The sequence below is a fragment of the Odocoileus virginianus genome, chromosome 19 (assembly GCF_023699985.2).
Source record: "Odocoileus virginianus isolate 20LAN1187 ecotype Illinois chromosome 19, Ovbor_1.2, whole genome shotgun sequence".
Taxonomy (NCBI): domain Eukaryota; kingdom Metazoa; phylum Chordata; class Mammalia; order Artiodactyla; family Cervidae; genus Odocoileus; species Odocoileus virginianus.
The window spans coordinates 34,269,668-34,291,914 of NC_069692.1; positions in this window are offsets into that span (position 1 = coordinate 34,269,668).

The following is a 22,247-nucleotide window of genomic DNA, read 5'->3' on the forward strand; positions in this document are numbered from 1 at the left end:
TTTTTTTTTTCCCTCTGCTGATAGGAACATTGCATTTCTAGGGGTTTTAGTATTGCCTTTGCATTTCTGACAGGCTGGAAACACAGAGAAAATTAGGAAATACATTTTGTGATTTGTAAATAACTTTGACACTCACATGAAAAAGGTAATATCTGTACGTGTAAAAGATAATAAGGATAATGGAAAATTTTTATCTTTAAAATGTGGTTAATTTAAGTATACATTTCCCCTGCTATTGACTCTAGAAGGATGTAGCAATTGAGAATATATGTACTACAATTTCCTGTCCCCTGTTCAGTCTCTTTATGCATGCATGACTGGTAAATAGGTTCAAAAGCCAATGTTTAGGTATTTTCCTTTTCCTTTCAATTTCTTGATATTTCAGATGAAGCCTGTCTGGGGTTTCATTTTGCTCCTAGACAGAAGCATAATGATTCTCTCTGCTCTCAGTAATATGCACTCTACCTGTTTCAGTTCATGTGTGAACAGATAGCACTAGTGTGAACTGGGTGGGTCTCCATGACCCCAGCTCTCTTTGTGTGGGAAAATGGGGTCTGGAACCACTTTTACCACGAACTTTCTTCTCTTTCTCTTGCATGAATGCAAGTGACTTTGTAAACTCTTACAGATTCTCAAATTTTTTTTTTTCAGGAACTTTTTTTCCCCTAGAGCATCTTATTCATTTTCAGATAATACACATCTATTTTCAGTTTCACTTAAAAAAAATCTACTAATATAAAATAAGTGGGGTGTTACTCATGTCCACTTTATAGACATAGAAGTTGGTTTCCAAGCAATAACTGACTTACTTTTCATGGCTAAATGAGAGAACAGGACCCAGAACGATTGGTCACTAGAGGTGCTTATCACACAATGCTGTGAAACATCACATTTTGTAGGTGCTCTGATTCACGTCCAGCTACCAAGTTTAATTTAATGATGAAAAATAAGCCTTATCATGCCAGAGAGAAAGGCATTCAGTTTAATACCTGTGTGCATTGTTTATTTGACATGAAGAAGACATATTGCATTCATGCTACTCTACTTTCCATCCCCTTCCACTCAGGTGTCTGCAAATTATCCCCAGTTTTAATCTATGCCTCTCAGGCCTCCCTAGTTCCTCGTTCTCTGATCACAAACTGAGTTTTCTGGAACAAAGTCAAGCACTGGGTATGTCCCCTCTTTGCTAGTGGCAGAGGGTGGGAGATAAGGCAAGGGATTTGGTGGCAGGGAGATGCCAAATGGCTGGCTAGCGTGCTGAGGGGTTGCTCTTGTCATAGGATTTGGCATCTTAATGATGTCTTCTCCTGGGGAAGAAGTGCTAATCTGTTAAAATGTCCATTTAAAGATTCATAAGGTAGAAAAATTATTTATATCAGAGAGAATGTTTAGAGCACACTATCCTGAAGATAAGATTAGGACTTATAAGAACTTAAACAATTCAGCTCTCCAAAGCCTGATTGGCTTGTTTCACTTTAATGAAGAAAAACAGAACAAAATAAAAACCTATCATAATATAAAAGACAACTTTCAGCTTCACTTTTCCCCTAGAAGTTACTTTTAACCCATTCCCTCTGAGTCTATGCCTTGGAGCTAGCCCACTAAAGTCCTCTTCCTAAAGTGTCACTATATGGAGTTGAGAGTGAAGTTGAGATCTTTTCAGTCATTCACACACATAACTTGGACACATAAGCAGCCAGTTTTTAGAGACAGCAGATCCCTGGTCTACTGGCCTTTTGTTCTAGTTAGTTCTGGGCAAGTTTCAAGAGAAGAAGATCCAGATTGGCTCTCTGGGTATCTAGGGAGAGAGAAGTTTGGCTCCTCTTATAAAGCATCAAACAAAGGGACTGATGCTGTCCCTTGTTTTTTAAGTTTCTCTTTCCTCTAGAATGACCAACCCAGACATATTCCCTCTCATCAGAGGCATTTGTTGTCACCGTAGAAGACGCTGGAACTGAGTGGGCCCAACAGCTGCCATCACCCCTCCTGAACCCCAAAGGCAACCTGCCATATCCTTAACTGGAGCAGGGCAGAGTCCTGGAAGATGTACCGACAGTGATGGTCATGTTCAGATGTCATTACAAGGCTCTCATTCTTTCATACTCTCATGGAAGACAGAATTCTAAATGGTCTCTAAGCTTCCCACCCCATGGTGTAGACAACACACCTTCTCCCAGTTATACAGTCAAACAGTGTTCCAGGGGTGAAGGGATATTGCAGATGCAATTAAGGTACCAAATTAGCTGACCTTAAGAAAGAGACTGCCTCCAGGTGGGCCTGACCTAATCAGTGCATAAAAGGGACAGAGCTTTTCCTGGAAAAAAAAAAAAAAGATTCAAAATGTGAGAAGGATTCCATGCCACAGAGATTCTCTGTTTCTGTCTTTGAAGGTGGAGGGACCATGTGATAAGAAATGGGACTTTCCTCTGGGAGTTGAAACTGAGCCCTGGCAGATAAGAAGAAAGGGGACAGGGACCTCCATCCTAAGACCACAAGGAATCGAATTCTGCCACAACTACATCAGTCTGGAAGATAGTACATGTTGGATGATTATGGCTGACACCTTGATTGTAGCCTTAGTGAGACTTGGAGCTGAGAACACAGTCACATCACTCCCAGAGTTTGACAAACACAAACAATGAGTAAATAAAAGTGTTATTTTAAGCTGCTTCGTTTGTAGTCATGTTATGCAGTATTAGAAAATTAACACAGTGACAGGGCTTCCCTGGCGGCTCAGACTGTAAAGAATCTGCCTGCAACGCAGGACACCCAGGTTTGATCCCTGGGTCAGAAAGATCTCCTGGAGAAGGGAATGGCTATCCATCCCAGTCTTCTTGCCTGGAGAATCCTATGGACAGAGGAGCCTGGTGGGCTATAGTCCATGGGGGTCACAAAGAGTCGGACACAACTGAACAACTAACACTAGCACTGCGGTGTCACATGGAATATCTTAAAGTCACCTTCCAGGACGATCTGGGAAGGGGATAAGTTTTTTGCTATGTTAGAAATTAAAAGATGTAACTTTCTCTCTCTCCTACTGAGAAAACTCCACTAGGTAAGTGACTAGTCTAGACCTGACAGCTAGTAAGGTAAAGTTATGGTTCTTTAAAAAAATTGGGAGTTGCTTTACAATCTTGTGTTTGTTTCTACGGTACAATGAAGCAAATCAGCTACATGTATACACATGCCCCCTCCTTTCTGGGCCTCCCTCCCACCCACCACCACATCCCATCCATCCATGTCAGCACAGAGCACTAAGCTGAACTCCCTCTGCTATATAGCAGGTTCCCACTAGCTATCTGTTTTTAACGTGGGGAATGTAGATTAATATAGCCACTATGGAGGACAGTGTGGAGGTTCCTTAAAACCCTAAAAATCGAACTACCATACGACCCAGCAATTCCGCTACTGGGAATACACCCTGAGAAAACCATAATTCAAAAAGACAAAGTTATCTTTATCTGTTGTCATCCTTTCTGCCCTTAGAGATTCACATGAAAACAAAAGAGCAAACTATAAAGTCTTTAGACTGTATATGGCAATTTTTTTCCCAGGGTGTATTTCAGAGAACTTTCTTGGTTTCATGTGTTTGGGTCCTTATAACCACATCTGCAAACCCCAGTGCATCCCTAAGTGAAAATGCCGTCTAGGAAAGAGAAGGGTTACCCTGGTTTTATGGGGGTAACTGCCTATTTTTGCTTTTTGACAAGTTCTGAGATATTTTTCAGAGTCCACATGTTTAAATCTTCCTTCTCTGTAAATAATCCTTGTCGATCGGGTGTATTTTTATAGGTAACTGAATCACTACTACTAACCTTGTGGTATTAATGAAGAAGTCAGCGCCGTCCCTGTAGGGCTGTGAGGAAGAGCTTAGCGTGTCTGGCGAGAGCCCGGCCACTTGGCTGAAGCAATCATTGAACACAGTTTATTGGATTGAGGCCCATTATCCAGGTCGAGTCCTGACACTTGTCAGCCCCGCTTCTTTACTCTGTGTGAACACATGGAAGTCATGAGATTGAATTTTGCAAGTGGCTGTTAGAAATAAAGTTCACGATCGCTCTGTTACATTGATACTACCTGACTAATGGTTAAAAGGAGGACAGTGGGATATTCTCCATATTATTGGAGACAAATATATTGCTTATGTAATTAATTTATTTTGTACTGAAGTCCTAAAAGTCAAGAATGACTGAAATCTTTAATGCGATGCTAAGCTATTGTGTCTTAGTTTGCTGCTTGAACAACCATCTCATTAGAGGCAAGGGCTGATCATTTAAAACTTTCATCCCTGGCTCAGTGTGAGCAGGCTTCGTATACTTAAGTGACCATGGAAGCTATTTGGTTCTGAGGTGCAACCTTTTAAGACAAGGGAGTCTTGTCAGTTTATCTAAGATGACACAAACCCCAGAGAGCAAAAGCAAGGCCCCTCCTCCAACTGCTGAGCCAAATGAGTGCTGGGGCCAAGCAATTAGCGCCACACAAAGGCAAGCGTGACAATATCAGAGCCAACCTCCATTGTCTCCGAGCACCCCACAGGCTTGACAAGTTTTCTCATGGGCCACAGCAACCGTGATTTGGAAAGTAAACAATTTATATGTCACATGACTGGATTGGTCCTTGAGACCTCCACAAGCTTGTTATGATCTCAGGACCTCAACCTCAGCCACCAGGCTGATGAAGATCCCTGGAACTAGCCACATTTGGGGAATGGAGATGAGTAAGACGGGGGAGCATGTATCTGGGTGTTTTATCAAAGTCCTCTGTAACCAAAGAGCTGACGCCTGAGGGACTTGGGGGGAGTGAAAGTGATGGAGGCTGTTGGGGATGCCGGTGGAAGGAATGTTTCCAACAGCAGGCTTTGGATTTGAACACATCTGAGGGAGTTTGAGCTGGGCCCTCTCAGCTTGACATAGTTGCAGGAAACTGAGGACATCTCGCTGTGTTTTGGGGTCTTCTGTCTCCTGGATGAGATAGTGCGCTAGAATTCTCCAACTTGGAGAAGTCCCAGAAAGCCTCCCTAGGCAGCCCTGAGGCCCTGAAAGTGTGTCTCAGCCCCTTTCCTAGGCCTAGAGGCACATTTTCCTCAAGCAACACACCTGTGACCCAGACACTTTTTATCTTTCCTCATATCTCATGTTCATAAATACATACAGGATAAAACAATATGGTGAAGTCAGATTTATCTTCTTGCTATTATTAAGGAGAATTCCTTTAAGTGAGCAGATACCTTAGGCAGAAGGACACATCCAAATAATCAAAATAAAATTCAGACTCTCCTTTGTAGGATATCTTGGTCAACCACAAAATTACCCTAATTGTTAAATTGGAACACATATGCCCACTTAAGTGTCTTATGTTTCTAGTTACCCAGTTTTATGTTTGGCTAATGAAAATTAGAAGCAAAAATCTTCAGAGCATACTTTCTGGAGAACTCAATTTCCCTCTGGAAGGGTGACCTCAGAAATGCATAGGAGTATGGAGCCGTCTGATTGATGGCATGATACTCATCCATAATGACCTACGTAATGATGGACAATCATGCCCCAGATTGATGCTGGTCATTGAATAAAGTGCTGGGAAGTATTTCAGGTCACTGCAAAGTAAAAGAGGAAATGGGACTATTGGTGTTATTTCATACAAATTTACCTAAGTGTGGAAGTACAAGATTTCAGATGTTTGCTACTTAGGTTGAGTTATCCCTAGTGGGGAGAAGGCAATGGCACCCCTCTCCAGTACTCTTGCCTGGAAAATCCCATGGATGGAGGAGCCTGGTAGGCTGCAGTCCATGGGGTCGCCAAGAGTCGGACACGACTGAGTGACTGCACATTCACTTTTCACTTTCATGCATTGGAGGAGGGAATGGCAACGCACTCCAGTGTTCTTGCCTGGAGAATCCCAGGGACGGGGGAGCCTGGTGGGCCGCCGTCTACGGGGTCACACAGAGTCGGACACGACTGAAGCGACTTAGCAGCAGCAGCAGCAGCATCCCTAGTGGGGTCATGATGCATGGTGGCAATGCTATACATTTTGTTTGACAACCTAAAAATAACAGTCTCAATAATTTTGAAACTGGTTGCATTTTAAATTACTTCCTATAATACCATTTATTAATTAATATTCATATTCGATTTTTTTGTCCACTGTACATTTCGTATCTCTCCATCTTTTCTTCCTTTTCTGATAAACTTATAATAAAAGGAGACAATTTATTTAAAGGAAAAGGTGCTACAAAATTGCTTTTTCCTTATTAATTAAAATCAAAATATACACTAACTTATTTCCTTCAGTAGGATTTATTCTGGATAATTCCACGCAGGAGGAATTGAGTGATGACAATGCTTTTTTGCAAGTGCCTCATTTGTGCTGTGTCTTAGTTGAGTGAGACATAAGGCGCTGACCCAAGCTGTATGGCAAAACAGTTAATTCCATATATCTTGGAATTAGAAAGATTTCTGTCAAATGCTAATTCTACTATTCACGGGCTAGCTAACTTCTGTGATCATCTCTAAGCCTTAATTTCCTCATCTACAAAATGGGGATTTTATTTCTTAGGGTCACTGTTGTGAAGGTTAAATGAAATAATACGTATGAAGTCCTTAGTGGGGTGTCCAGCCCATTGCAAGTCCTCAGACATGGCCACTATTGGTGGCAGTGGCATCATCCTCATTGAACTTTTGTCTGATGAATGCAGGCATTTCCTCAAAGGCTACAGGCAGAGCCAGCTTTTGCCCCAGGCCCCACACCTGTGCCTGCTGGGGTCTGCACAATGGAGACAACTGTGTTGTGATTCTCCCACTTCATCCCCAGCTGTTCAAAGGTTCTGCAGACTCTTAGATGGGGAGGTGAGAAAGGTTAAGTTGGGTTGTTTCTTCCCAGCAACTTGTCTGCTCTCAAGCAAGACCACAGGGGAAGCAAAGAGGGATGAAAGGCTTGAGGACAATCCCGAGACCCAGTTTCTAGCACCTTACCTATTTCTTTTCTGGACATTGTGCTCTTCCTTTCAAACGCTGGTTTCCAGAGGGCCTTGGTACAGCCCTACAGCAGACAGCGAGTAATGCCTGCTGGATCATGGTGTGCCCAGGCCAGGATGCACGGCGACGGCAGCCCCCGACCTGACCACCCAGTAGAGTTCTCTGATCAGCTTACAGCCTTCCTGGGGCTGGAAAACAAAGCAACCACTGTCACACCATGTTCTGTGGAAAGGGGCTCTGCGGTCCAATGCTGCTGCTGCTGCTGAGTCGCTTCAGTTGTGTCCGACTCTGTGCGACCCCATAGACGGCAGCCCACCAGGCTCCCCCGTCCCTGGGATTCTCCAGGCAAGAACACTGGAGTGGGTTGCCATTTCCTTCTCCAATGCATGCATGCATGCTAAGTCACTTCAGTCGTGTCTGACTCTGTGCGACCCCATAGACAGCAGCCTACCAGTCTCCTCCGTCCGCAGGATTCTCTAGGCAAGAATACTGAAGTGGGTTGCCATTTCCCTCTCCCTGTGGTCCAATAGGTGTATGAAATCTGTGTATCCTGTCACTCTCTGGAACATTTGAAATGTGTGTTAGCATTAAAGGCTCTAGATGTGTATTAAAGAAATGTGGTGAATTTTTGTCTGGTCAAGTACTACATCAAACATATTTGACCAAGGAATCACCAACTCCTTCCCAAGATGGAGTTGTTCCTGCATGGAGCATCTCACTCTTGGGGAGACTCTGAAAACAGTGGTTTGGTCTGCTGTTGTGAGAAGTATTGCTCTTTCTTGCCTGGAAGACATGCCTTGGAAAGCCAAAGAATGGACATCTTACATGGAATCAGCTATTAGCTAGACTTTCTATTCTAAATTAGATGGAGAAGAGTATGTACATGTACTACTGATGTAACCCCAGTTTTGAATTGGGCTCATTTCATAGCTTTATCCTCCATTTTTTCCGAGATTCACTTACTACTGGGCTCAAGAAAAGAACAGCTGACACTGTAGCCATGAGCAGTTTCCATACACGCTGATGAATGTTTACATTTGTTCCATGCAGTCGTGAACACCATAATTAAACATAAACAGAAATAATTCTCATCATGGTTCTAAGCACAATTTGCATTTAAAAATTAGAAAGTAAAGTGTAATGATATAGCTTTACCAAAACAAAACCAAAACCAAAAAAAAAAAAAAAAAAAAAAAAATCCAGCCCTGACTCCCAAATAGATAGGCTGGGTGTTCCTCTTTGAAAGAAATCTGATCCAGTGAAAATTGCCATCTCTCCTATGATGGTGCTTGGGGTGCTGGACTCAGTGAACTGTCATGAAAGGATATTATTGAAGAAACACAGAAAATTAAGTTGCTTCATGGGTATTTAGTTTCTTTCTTCTGAGCCTTTACAAGTAAGATGTTTACCCATAAGTGTTGTAATTTTAGTTTCATAAATGTTGTAATTGAAAAACTGTAATCTTTTTTCTTTCCTTATCTTTCTCTTTGTACATATATATGGTATGTATCATCTTTGCATCATATCTGTCTTCTAAATTAAAAAAAACTTCTGAAAATGTGTCTTTTTAGTTTCAATTAATATTTCTGAACATCAAGATCATATGCTTTAGCAAAATGAAATCTTTTCTTTTTTGCGTCAAACATTTGTATTTTTTATGTCAATGATATTAATCAGTTAGTTTACAGGGTTCAAGATAAATTTTGCCAAATTATTTTTCTAAAGCTCATGGAAGTGTCAAAGAACTAATTGATTAGTATATTAGCATCTGGGGAGCAGGACCATTGCTTCATAACTCACTTCTAAGGCATTTCAGCGTTAAAAGGTTTGAATCAGTTCTGAGCTGAACTCAGGTAGAGTTCTTAGGTGAGATGTTGTTTTAGTGGCCTTTGCTAAGGTAACTTCAGATCTCGTTATAAGTTTCTTGGTTTGCAAAACAGAGGATCGCGACTCCTTGGAGCATATTTGCTTATAGTAACCGGTGAGCAAGACCTCCCAGGTGGCCCAGGGTAAAGAATCTGCCTGCCAATGCAGGAGGCTCAAGTGATACAGGTTCAATCCTTGGGTTGGGAAGATCCCCTGGAGGAGGGAATGACAACCCATTCCAATATTCTTGCCTGGAGAATCCCATGGACAGAGGACAGAGGAGCCTGGTGGGCTGCTGTTCATGGGGTGGTAAAGAGTTGGACACGACTGAGCATGCATTCAGTGGGGGAGCAATGAGTTAAGTTGTATATAATGCAGTTTGGATTTAGAAAAGAAAATATCAGGCTATTGGATTAAATATTAAAATTTTCTTCCTTTTTGGATGTGAATAGTGAGGAATATTGTTAGAATGTGGTCTTAAATATTAAAAATTGGTGATCATGATAATGACACTGGACCTATACTTGGGAAAATTTTTTTTTGAGAGTATTAGGGATAGAGTATTCTTAAAGCTCTAATTGATGTGAATCCAGAACATTTATAGTAGCTGTCAACTTTCCTGTGAATTTGTTCTTAGGGAGTGGTAGGATCACCTCACCTTCGGCCAGTGGTCAAAGCATTGTGTCCAAGAGACCTCTTGGCATTGTTTATCAACACTGCTATGGTTCTGATACTGTCCATATTGTATAAACTGTAAGATCATCACTCCAAATTGTTTCATTCATGACAGGGAGATTTGAATAACTTCCTTTCTCTCATATATAATCAGAAAATAGTCACAAGTATAATGAATGCTTAATCTTATAGTACTTACAGATGTGGCTATAATAAGAAGGATGTATTAAGTACTTAGGTAGCAATAATAATAGTGATAATAACAATAACAATCCCTCAGGTCTTGGGCTGAAGGACCAATGATAATAAAATATGGAGTTTGAAAAATAGTTTTTGGAAATAAAAACAAAGAATAAAATGATTCTGTGAAAGAACACTGAAATCATTCATTCATTTCATCTCTATAATTCTACTTGGAAAATGTGAGACTTTCTGAGGAGAATGACAGCAAATAACACAGTAGAATGATTTGACTGAGCTCCATATTTGGGTGTGAAAGTGAATTTTGTTGAAGTCATAAACATGTTCTGGATTTTTAGTTAAAGTTTAAAAGTTCTGCTACAACTAGACTTTTAAAGCCATCCAAAACAAAATCTGTAATTTATTTTCCTATTACCTTTTTATGAGGTCTTATAGCCACCGTAACTTCTTTTGTGCTTAGAGATTTACAGGTTAGGTCCTGCTAAAGGGCACTTGTCTGACCCTCTAGGCCAGAGCCGTATATCTTGCCTTTCCATTCCTGGGCCACCAAAATTAATGGGGGCATCTTAAATGGCAGTCTCCTTATAATGTTCCAATGACCAGAGTCCAAGAGGTTAAATAATTTTACCACCACTCTTCTCATATTTAGATTCTATAATCAGGTGAATCGACATAGAAGATAGTGTTGGCAAAACTCACAGTCCCCTGTGCCAGCTTTCAAATGGGAACTAAAATATTGATAGAATTCCATCTGGGATGTTATTGAGCGTGTGGTACCTTTACTTTGAATTTTACTGTTTTTTGCAGCTTTATTCAAAAATTGGACGGACCACACTCCTGCTGTCACTCAGGGCGCCCTGGGTGTCTGACTAAGCGAGAATTCAGCTTCAGGGCCCTGACCTCCCCAGCAGAACATGGTGCCAGGGAGGGCAATGCCTGGGAAAAATAGCCCCTTTTATAAATAACGCTACATTGCCAGTGCCTTTTAGCCTCCTTAAAGCCGTTTTAGCTAAAAATACAACAGAAATTTGGTTCTCTCTGCATCTTTTATTTTTCTTTTACCTTCTAATTTGCTCCACAATGGAAGCAGCATTTCATGCCCAGCATTTTTTTCTTCTAATACCCTATATTACATAGTTCTTCCTCTCCCCACCTCAAGGACATCTTTAAAGTACAGTGACAGTATTTGGACTTCAACATAAAATATTACCCTTTCATTCCAAGATAATAATGACTCCACCGTTAAAAATAAATAAATAAAAGGAGAAGAGAGAAACCCCAAACAAGCCACACCATCCAGTTTAGGCCAAGCTGCCAAATCCTATTACAGATTCAATCCTATTAAAACGTTCCCAGGTTTAAGCCTGCTTTGGAGTTTTTCATAGGAGTGCATGACCCCTACCCAAACCCCTACATGTGTGGTCAGGGACCTCAGGATAATCGTAAACTGCCTGGACTCCCATTAATCTCACACAGTCAGATATTAGTGCTTGTAAATCAGCACCTAAACAAGGACAATAGTTAAAGCCATCAATAGTCTTTTAATGAGGCAGATCAAAAACAAATGAAAGCAGCAGGACACTCGGATTTGCCAAGGAGGGGAAGGGGAAGGCCATCAGCTTTGTCTGATTTCTTATAGAAAAAAGTGGATGGATTTAGTCCAGGTCCTGTCTCCTAACTATTGCCTCCACTGCTTAAAAAGATACATAAAACAAGATTATTTCCAGGAATTTCCTTGATTTTCTTTGTTTGGGACATAGCAGCTGTCACTTTCTTCCCTTTCTCTCCCTGTCTCTTTATAGTTCCCTACAAACATATATCGACATATGTGCATTAATGTACACATATTTAAAAGAGGAGGCCATTGCAAATAATAACTGTGTGGAGCCATTAGGCAATGATCAGTTACACTTTGTCAAGAATTGTAATTACTTATCTGCATCCTTGCAGGCATTTTATGTGCTTTTGAAATTCCCACAGATGTTTTTTTGTCCATTAGAAAAGAAGGAAAATATCTTGCTTTGTAATTCCTTGTTTTAAAGCAGGAGAAAAATAAAGCAAGATAGGATTTATTATCTAGTACGCATGTGCAACAGCATTATAATGGTTGCCAAGCAACCTAAAGGAACCATATCATAGTAAAGAGGGGGGCAAATGAATGAACAGATGCATGGGATTAGATATATGAAGGGGAGAAGAGGCTGCCCTGAAATGAGCTCACCTTGGCACATGACTTTTTGATTGAGATTTGCTCTGAATTAGGTACATTTATCTTAAATATCTCCTTTTGATTTTGTGTGGGATTTTTATTTTTGCTGGGTGTTGTGTTTAATTTACCATTTGACTGAAAGACTCAAAAATATATGTGTAAAATGCTTATAAGATCCTTGTTCTTTCACTGGGGCCAATAACATTCATTCAAGGCAACATTTTGAGAAGCAGAAATGTACAGAAACAAGCATTCTCACACATTGGCTCTAACATCATCGAACACAAACATAGACACTCAAAGAAGGAATTTCTTTGGTGGTGTTATCAAAAGATATGTTCACAATGAACTTACTTACTAAGCCGCTTTCATTGCCATCATTTAAAACCTCCCCCCATATATATATATATATATATATATGATTTTATGCACACATACATTGTTGCTATTGTTCAGTGGCTAAGTCTTGTCTGACTCTTTCCAACCCCATGGACTGCACATGCATATTACATGGAACCTACAGGTCAAGAATTAAACACTATCTCTTGTTGCTGCTCAATTACACATGTTTAAGATGAACACTGTACTTTTCTTTTCAGAGGGTGTACTTAAAACAGTCAAAACAATTGTCTAACAGAACAACATACAACCTAGTTTGTACATTTGAAGTTTAAAAAATTATAACTCCCTGCATCTAATAGCATGTATCCCCAGATAATCAGATCATGTCGTAGAGGCAGACCTCAATGTCAGGTAAGAAGGCAGCCAGGCTTCACCACGTCCTGCCAGCTCAGTGCAGTTTTACCCAAGAAATGGGAAAACTATTTTCAAACTTCTTGGAATTCTTTAAGAAATGAGACAGGTCATAAATTAATAAATGTTTCAAAAGTGACTCCCAAATAAAAACGTTCAGTTGGGAAATGCCCACCATGACAGTTTCCGAAAATGCGAGATGCGAATGGTTGGATGCTTAGAACTAGCCACTGAAGGGAAATGAAAGATCTGATCAACTCAGCAGAGGTATGGCAGCAAGATTCCTGCCACCTAAGAGGACTTCTGTCACTTCCTACCTCCTAGCAGCTATATTTGTGAGGAGTGCTGGCCTTGTGGCAAGATGTTGTTAGGCCTGATAAGTTCTTGGGGATCATTTTCCCCTTCAGACTATGTGATGAAATTGTAGCTCTGTAGTTGTCCCAAGAAATGGCATGTGTAGCTGCATTTTAATTGTAGATTGACATGAAGCTATTGGGGAATTATATTGTGTCTACTAATACATATTCCACCTCTCTTGCCCTAATGAGATCACCTTACACTCGCTGGCACTGATGCAGACATTTACAGCAGCGTGCTCAGAAGAGGCTGGAGTACAAATGGTACATAATTCATTACCCTGGGAAACGCAATTTCAATGCCACATAATGCAAGGTGCTCTCAAGTATTTCTGAGGCAGGAAGAGTGAACCACAGTCATGGTGAAGTGACTGTTTACATCAACCTGATTCCACTTGTTCTTTACTAGAGCTAACAAGCCCTCTGTTGTATTATTGTATCCACTTCTATTGCCGGACTCCACACCAAAGTCCTTGCAGCTAGAGGAACAAGCCTTTTGTTGCATAACCTACAAAGTAATGGAAACCGGAAACTGCTGTGAGTGAAAGGAAGAACACGGAAATTCTAAAGGGTATTTCTCTGAGCTGTTTTTTAAGGTCTCAGCAACCTGGAGAATTTGCATTTAAAATAACAAGCTCTGTTCTCCACTCCCACTCCTCCACACCCACTCACTCTTGTCAGTAACCAAAAGATGGCAGCATTTTGCCCATCATTCATCAGTGACATCTTCGTGGAGCTGGGCTTGCATTTCCACTTTTCTGTGTGTTATGATTTCCTCTTGGTACTAAATGTGGATTGATAGTGCTGTGGCATTTATTAACAACAGCAAAGACTACGAAAATGCTATTTCAAAAAAGCTCAGAAGATTAATTATACAAATTATAGTGTAAAGCCTCAGAATTCCTCGTGGATGAGGAAATGTATACCAGTTAAACTGCAGTAACACGGCAGAGCAATCAAGCTCAGCAAGTGGTATCAGAACCCAAACACCTTGTCCCTCCAGCCATTAGGCTTTCCTGGCGATGGGCCAGAGAAAGGAGTAGGGAATCTGGGGCCTGCAGACTGAACTTCATGTGGGGGAAGTGAGAAGGGGCACTATTGAGCATGTCTGACAAGGTTTCCACCAGCCCAGGGATGCTCCCAATCTCTTCCTCAAAGCTTACCTTAATAAAGAGGGCTCCACTGTGCGGGGGATATTCCAGGCAAGAATACTGGAGTGGATTTCTATTTCCTCCTCCAGAGGATTTTCCTGATGCAGGGATTGAACCCAAGTCTGAGTCTCCTGAGTCTCCTGCATTGCAGGTGGATTCTTTACCCACTGAGCCACTGGGACAGCCCAATAAGGAGAGCAGATCGACTAAGATCTGAGAGAAGGGTTGTCAGTCTTCTTTACTCCTGATATTTGAAATGGAGTTGATTCTTACCCATGAGGGTTTAACGACACTCCTTTCCAAGAAGCCTTTCAAAGCCCACTCCACACATTTGTCTCAGTCATTTGTTTCCCAACATGACTGAATGCCTCATTTAAAAATCTCCTTATTTTGAAAAACAAGAGGGGGCACCTTTGCCACAATGGCTTGCAAATGGAATCTGGTCCTGTTTTTCTGAATGTTTGTTATAAATAGGGTCGACATCTGAAAGCAATAAGCCTCATCAGTTTCTTGCTCATTCTACATAGTATGCTCAACTAGGTTATCATTTTCCTCTCCTACGTTGTTGATTAGCATTATGAGATACAGTAATAGGTCTCATTCCCTCCTAAGTACCAAGATTCCCAATTTTCTCCAAACAAGGGCAAAATCCCTTTGTTAGAAAATAGAGGTCCATTTTCAAATCAGATTACAACGACCCAGGAAAATGTAGGCAAAAATAATGTTTAGAAGCCTCGAGTGTTTGTTGAAAAGAAATTAATTGTTTAAAGGTTACTTTTGTTTTCAGACAGAGTATCTGTGCATTTGAGAGGAGGGTTTTCATTGCTCTGGTCTCACCCATAGCAGTTAGTCTCCTCTTACCTTTTTCTAGGACTTTGGACCACTATATTAGGTGTGAGAGGAGAAATGTGGATCTATTCTAATATAATGGATGCCACTAGCCGAAGTGATAAATGTTGATCTCATAGAAATAAAACTGCAAAGTGAGTTTATAGATCTAATCAACATATGTACATTGCGTATGTAGTTCAAATGTGTACAATTACAAATGAGACCAAGGTGAATTTAAACTTAAGAAATTCTGGGATAGGGGATCGGGATGGGGAACACATGTAAATCCATGGCTGATTCATGTCAATGTATGGCAAAAACCACTACAATATTGTAAAGTAATTAGCCTCCAACTAAGAAAAATAAATGAAAAAAAAATCATATTGTTTATTTAAAAAAAAAAGAAATTCTGTGAAGGGATTCAGTAGGGGGTTACAGATTAGTTTTGCAAGGGTCTATCTTTAAAAAAATGAATTCACTTATAAATAATCTTGAATAACACATAGACGCATATAGAATTAGAAGGAGATCACAATGTGCTGTTAAAAGTTGATGAAGTCAACAACTGTTCAAATATGAGCATGAATCCCAATTCTTCAACTTCAAGCTGTGTGACCTCAAAAGTATTTGACCTCCCTCTGGCTCAGGCTCCTCACTCATCTCTAAAATGGTGATACAAACAGCTACATTACAGAACTGGGTTAGGATTAAATGCGATGTCCATAGAGCACCCACTCACCATGTTTAGAGTAGAGGAGATGCTATTATTACTATTGCTAAGAATTTTATTAATATTTATAGTAATGTGATTATTATTTTAATAAGGCATAACTCTACCAAAAATCACCAAGTTGTAAGCCTGAAAAAGATAGTGGTAAATTTCTATATTTCTTTATTATCCTAGAATAGAATTTAATATAGCCATTGATCATTTCCTATTAAACACTGCATCTTTAATACTTCTAAACCAACGTCCTTCTGCACCTCTCTTTACCCAGACCAACTCTTTCCCTTCCCTCTTCTGTTTCTTTCAGTGATAACACCATCACAATTTTAATATTTAAATTTACACTTGTTCATTTATTTATTCATCCGAAAGTTATATGGTTGCCTTCTTGTCATTCATATATCTAGTCACTATCTTTCCCAGCCAAATTAGTCATGCAGTCACTCTCTGTCACATCATTCTATCCTAATTATCAGCATAAAATGGTTCATTCTCAGTTATGTTCTCACTGACTCATTTTGAGTGTTTGCTGTCCCCTCCAACACACCACAGCTAGAATGTAGGCTCTTTTGAGAATAGGCATCTGTCTGTCTTGTTTATTTTTATATCCTTAGAGCCTAGAACAACCCTTGGCATATTATGGGTGCTCAATAAATAATTGTGTAAGTAATAAATTGTTTCCAGTAATAAATTTGGAGGTTCTTCAGTTAGGGATCCTGGTTCATTCATCTTCAGTTCATTGATTTCTAGCATATAATAGAGGTGCCAAAACAAAAATCTAACTGTTTGATTCCGAAAGTCATCATGGTGAAGTCATTTGAGCTGAAACTTGAGTGGCTGACCAGAGATGATGTCATTCATTTCAAGCAGTGGGTACTTCATGAGGAAAAAGTTTGACACAGGGAAATTTTAGTGAATTTTAAAGGTACCAGTGAGCACTAATGCAGATAAGCTAATAGTTTGTGTAAGAAGATGCTATAGGATAAGGATTTCAGTGGGGGTATGAATCAGGTTAGACCTGACCTCAAAAGCCGAATAAGGAATAAGAAGTTTACGTATGAAGTAGGCAGAAGAGAGTGATATACGGTTATTGAGGAGAGAGTCAGTGGATTTTTTGCTCTGATTTAGGAAGGTTACATGGCATCTTTATGTAGCATAAACTGGGGAAGGAATGGACAACAGGAATAGGTAGAAGCAAGTATAAGAACCTGACAAAGTAACTAAGAAAAAATTCGAATGGTATTATTGAGAAGCTTAAAAAAAATTAAGAAAATTTTGAAAGAAAAAAAGAATTGCTCAAACTTGGAATGGAATGTTCAGAATGAAACTTACCTTGAGGTCCCAGCACTAGGTAATAGATTGGAGGCTATGTATGTATCAAGGAAAATAGAGATGCCAGAAAGAAACTCAGGTTTTGTTGTAAGAGAGAGGAAATAAATTCTAGTTTTCACAAGTGAGTTTTTAATTTATGACAAAATTCCACAAAGTATCATTTACCAGGCTGCTATAAATGTGGCAGGGGAGCTTAGAAGGTTTGGGTAGGAAAGGCAGATTTGGGGATTACATGTACAGAGGTGCTATTTGAAGGGGCACCTCAGGACTGCTCATCTTAAAGTAAAAATAGAAAAGACCTTGTGAATAGCGCATAGTCAATATTTTTTAAAACCATGAAATCACCTTGACTTTTCTGTTAACTTTATTACCTACCTCTGATCAATCACTGAATTATCACCTTCCCTTTTATTGTGGTTGACATTTTCATTTACTTTGCTCAAAACATTGAAATTTTTTTAAAATTAGACCTCACTTCTTATCTTTCCTGTTTCTTTCTGTACAAAATTATCAGATTTCATCCCCGATTCCTCTCCACGAAGTCTCTAGATGCATGCCACATCCTATAAGAAAAAGTGCAACTCTTTAAATATCTCACAACAAATATTACATGTAAAAATAGTCAGTGCTACATATGTGCAAGTAGGAGTCTGGTTTTAGTATGTTAGCCAATGGGACCTGGTAATAGGCTCTAAGTTGCTTTGGAAGGCCAGCTCATTAGGATAGCAACCATGAACATGGTTTTGTAGAGAAGTTTGTCATATCACTTTTGTCTATAGATCTGCAACATTTTCAATGATCACAATTGAATATACTCAACTTGAGGGGGCCTCTACTCAGATAAAAGCATTGGGTGACCTTATAGCAAAATGGAATAACTTAGTCAAGAAAAGCAAGAGACACTTCAGGCTGATGTTAGGATGAGCATGCAAAATTGATAGGTGCACTGGAAAGATTCACTTTTACTCTCGATAGATGATTGTAACTAAAGTCATCTTCCCTGGCCTCAGCCCTGAGGCCTGAGTGAATTGGAATGGAATAATACTCTGGTCCTGATATGCTTGTGCTGTCTAGTATGGTAACCATGTGGCAACAGAATATTTGAAGAGTCATTTTCAATTAAGATGTAGTGTAAGTTTCAAATACACCTGATATTGAAGATTCAGCATTAAAAAAAAAAGGGATATGTAGAGTGAGAAAGCAGCTACCTGCAAGCCAAGGAGGGAGAACTCAAGAGAAACCCATCCTGCTCACACTTTGGCCTTATACTTGCAGCCTTCAGACTTGAGAAGGTAAATTTCTGTTGTTTATGCCACATAATCTGTGGTATTTTGCTACAGCTGCCCTAGCAAACTAATACATCTGTCTTTGTACTTTTAAAATGTGACAACTAGATAGTTTTACTTGACCTACAGCACCTGCATTTGTGGCTTGTATAATATTTCTCTTGGACAACATTTTTCTAAATCCACGGAGGGCAGGTCCAGCGATGGCATTGTAGGGACCAAGATGATTTCAGCCCAATACTCAGAGAAGCAAACGAACTGTGCTGGGTTTCGCTCAAGCTGAGACTGGAGTGGCAGTAGGAACTGATATTTCTGGGATTATGTTCAGTCACTGCAGATGTGTCCGACTCTGTGTGACCCTGTAGACCATAGCCCACCAGGCTCCTCTGTCCTTTGGATTCTTCAGGCAAGAATACTAGAGTGGGTTGCCATTCCCTCCTTCAGGGGATCTTCCCACCCAGGGGTTGAACCTGCATCTCTGATGTCTCCTGCGTTGGCAGGCAGGCTCTTTACCACTAGTGCCCCCTGGGAAGCCCATTGGTTCTCTGTAACCCTGGCCCCTCCGTTGGCTTGCTTGCCACTTCTCTCTCTCTTTAGTCTCTAAGACGTGTCTGACTCTGTGACCCCATGGACTGCAACCTGCCAGGCTCCCCTGTCCACGGGGTTCTCCAGGCAAGAACACTGGAGTGGCTTGCCATTTCCTCCTCCAGGTACCACTTCTCTAGCAGGGCTTTTATGTCTATAAGTGTTGATGATCATTTTTAAGACTGCCTGTAAGTTGGCAATTAAGGAATTTTCTTGGATTAAGCCTATTTTATCTGAGTGGGATTTAGAGAGAGTTTTGAAAAGGTAGAGAAGCATAAAGAAAAAGAGGTGATTTTGAAACATGATTCCTTTGCAGCGGGTAAAGTAGCAAGGACACGTCTACTGGATGTGCCGGACTGGGAGCTTTTAGGCATCAGAAGCAGATGATACCTTCAGACACATGAGAGATGAGGATGGAAGGTTCAGAAAGTTCCATGGAAGAATCAAAAGATGTGGCTTGGTTCCTGTCTCATGAAGGGTTAAGTGGATTAAGTATGAACAGATGAAAGAAGATGTGCTACATGTATACCATAGAATATTACTCAACCTTAGAAAGGAACTAAATTGGGTCATTTGTAGAGAGATGTAGATGGACCTAAAGTCTGTTATATGGAGTGAACTAAGTCAGAAAAAGAAAAATGAATATTGTATATTAACATATATTGCATATAAATGGAATCTAGAAAAATGGTCGATAAGCCTATTTCCAGGACAGGAATAGAGCCACAGATGTAGATAACAAACACGTGGACATGGCAGAGACAGGGAGGGTGGGACGAATTGGGAGACTGGCATTGACATACATACAGCACCGCCTGTAAAACAGATCATGGTGGGAACCTGCTACTGAGCAGAGGCAGTACTCCGTGGTAACCGAGATGGGCGGGGCGGGGGCGGGGAGGGACGTCCAAAAGGGAGGGGATATGTTCCATAGATTGATTCATTTCATTCTAAAGCAGAAACTATTATAACACAACATTGTACAGCAATTATACTCCAATAAAAAGATGATTAAGTAAATTAAGGTTAATTCAGGGCTTAGAAGACTGTCCTAGTCTTGTCCTACTTCCATTCCTTTCCTAATCATGGGTACCCCATAAAAACAGACTCCTCTATCTGAAAAGAGGACCTAATGGGAAGAGAAGCCTCATGGCATTTTCTCCTCTGAGGTCTTTCTACAGAAAATTTGAAGTCACACAAGTCGGGTGCTGGAGTAGAACTCTGCATGGCATCCCCAGTGCAAGTACCTAATAACCCATCTTAAGTTTCATCTTATGTAGCTTCTACATTGGCCTCTTTTCAGAAATATAATTTCCTTCTCCACATCACATTCATGTATACTGGATTCAAGGGCCTTCTTTAAGGACATTAAGCAGATGCTGCTCTCTGCCTTCATGTCCACTGTTTTCTTGTCCTAGCTCTTTTTGGCATGAGAAAGCTTGGGCAGACTTTTAAAGGATAGTTGAAGAGTCAATGTGACAAAGAGTGTGTCCATGCTAAGTTATTTCAGTCGTGTCTAACTCTTTGAGACTCCATGAACTGTAGCCCGCCAGGCTCCTCTGTCCATGGCATTCTCCAGGCAAGAACACTGGAGCCCTCCTCCAGGGGATCTTCCCAACCCAGGGGTCATATCTGCATCTCTTACATCTCCTGCAATGGCAGCTGGAATCTTTACCACCTGGGAAGTCCTGTGATAAAGAGTATGTGTAGGCAAAGACAACTTTGGATATGCCAACTAGTTTATCAGAGTTTGAGTTTAGGTACTAAATAATTGCTGAGTAACAGTTAGTGAGAGACAAAGACAAGACTCTGTATTCAAAACTTACTCTAATTAAAAAAAAAAGTGAAGATTACAAAAAATACACAACATAAGAGAGTCTTAAAAATAAGGATAAAACTGGAAAAGTCATGTAATTAAGGGTTGTCCACATTCCAAAACTCTAGGTAAGGATTTAAACTGTAAGCCCTAAGCTATAAGCTTCCTGAAGGCTGAGGCATAAAGAAAAAAAATAAGGATGGCATATAAAACATGTTTTTATTAAAAATGATAAGGATGGCTGTTTATTTTTAAGTGAATTAGAGTCATTCTTCACAATCAACAGCCAATGGATTCTAGGAGCCCTGCAGATACCAAAATCCAGATGCTCAAGTCCTTTGTATAGAATGGTATAGATTTTTCATATAAGTTATGAACATCCTCCTGGATACATTTAATTGACTCTAGATTACTTAAAATATCTAATACAAAGTAAATGCTCTGTAAATAATTTTAAATGCAAGGTAAATAGCCTCTGGTGCATGGCAATTCAAGTTTTGCTTCTTGGAAAATTCTGGAATTATAATATATCTTCAATCCACAATTGGTTGAATCTGCAGATGTAGAGGCCATGGATATAGAAGGCAGACTGTGCAGCCAAGATCCTAAAAGAAATTGATCATAGATAGCTACTTACATGATGTCTTTCACATGTAGGTGTACACTAAATTTTTACTAACTTTTTGCTAAATTTAGAATGAAGTGACACAACATTTAGGCCATCTGGCTTTGTATCTTGTATTTTTAGCTCTGTAGTAATTTTACAAGTAACAATGGCTGCTTATAAGTTATTTTTGAGTTCTCCTCCTCCTCTTCTTCCTCCTCTTCTAAGAAAATATAGTTGACACATTTACTCAAATAAATGGATATTTCTATCTTGGCTGACATATTTGGTGCAGAAAAAAATGCTTACAGGATATGGGTATATTCAGTTATTTATTGCACCAAGTTTAACATTTAATGTTATGTTCTTATAGTAACAAATATTGAAAAACAATGATTTTTTAAATTCATTTTTTCCAATTCCTATTGACTTATATGTGACATTTAATGTAACAGCTGTGTGTTCTGGGGTAGCAATGCAGGAAGGGTGGGTGAAGCACTTTTATTTTATCAAGATATGAAAAATAGTCTGCATTATTAGAAATAAAAATATGAGATACTGCTTCAACTGTGTGTTTTTATGACCAACCTAGATAGCATATTAAAAAGCAGAGACCTTACTTTGCCAACAAAAGTCCATCTAGTCAAGGCTATGATTTTTCCAGTGGTCATGTATGGATGTGAGAGAGTTGGACTGTGAAGACAGCTGAGTGCCGAAAAATTGATGCTTTTGAACTGTGGTGTTGGAGAAGACTTTTTTTTTTTTTCATTTATTTTTATTAGTTGGAGGCTAATTACTTTACAATATTGTACTGGTTTTTTCCATACATTGACATGAATCAGCCATGGATTTACATGTGTACAAGTGCTCGGGGCTGGTGCACT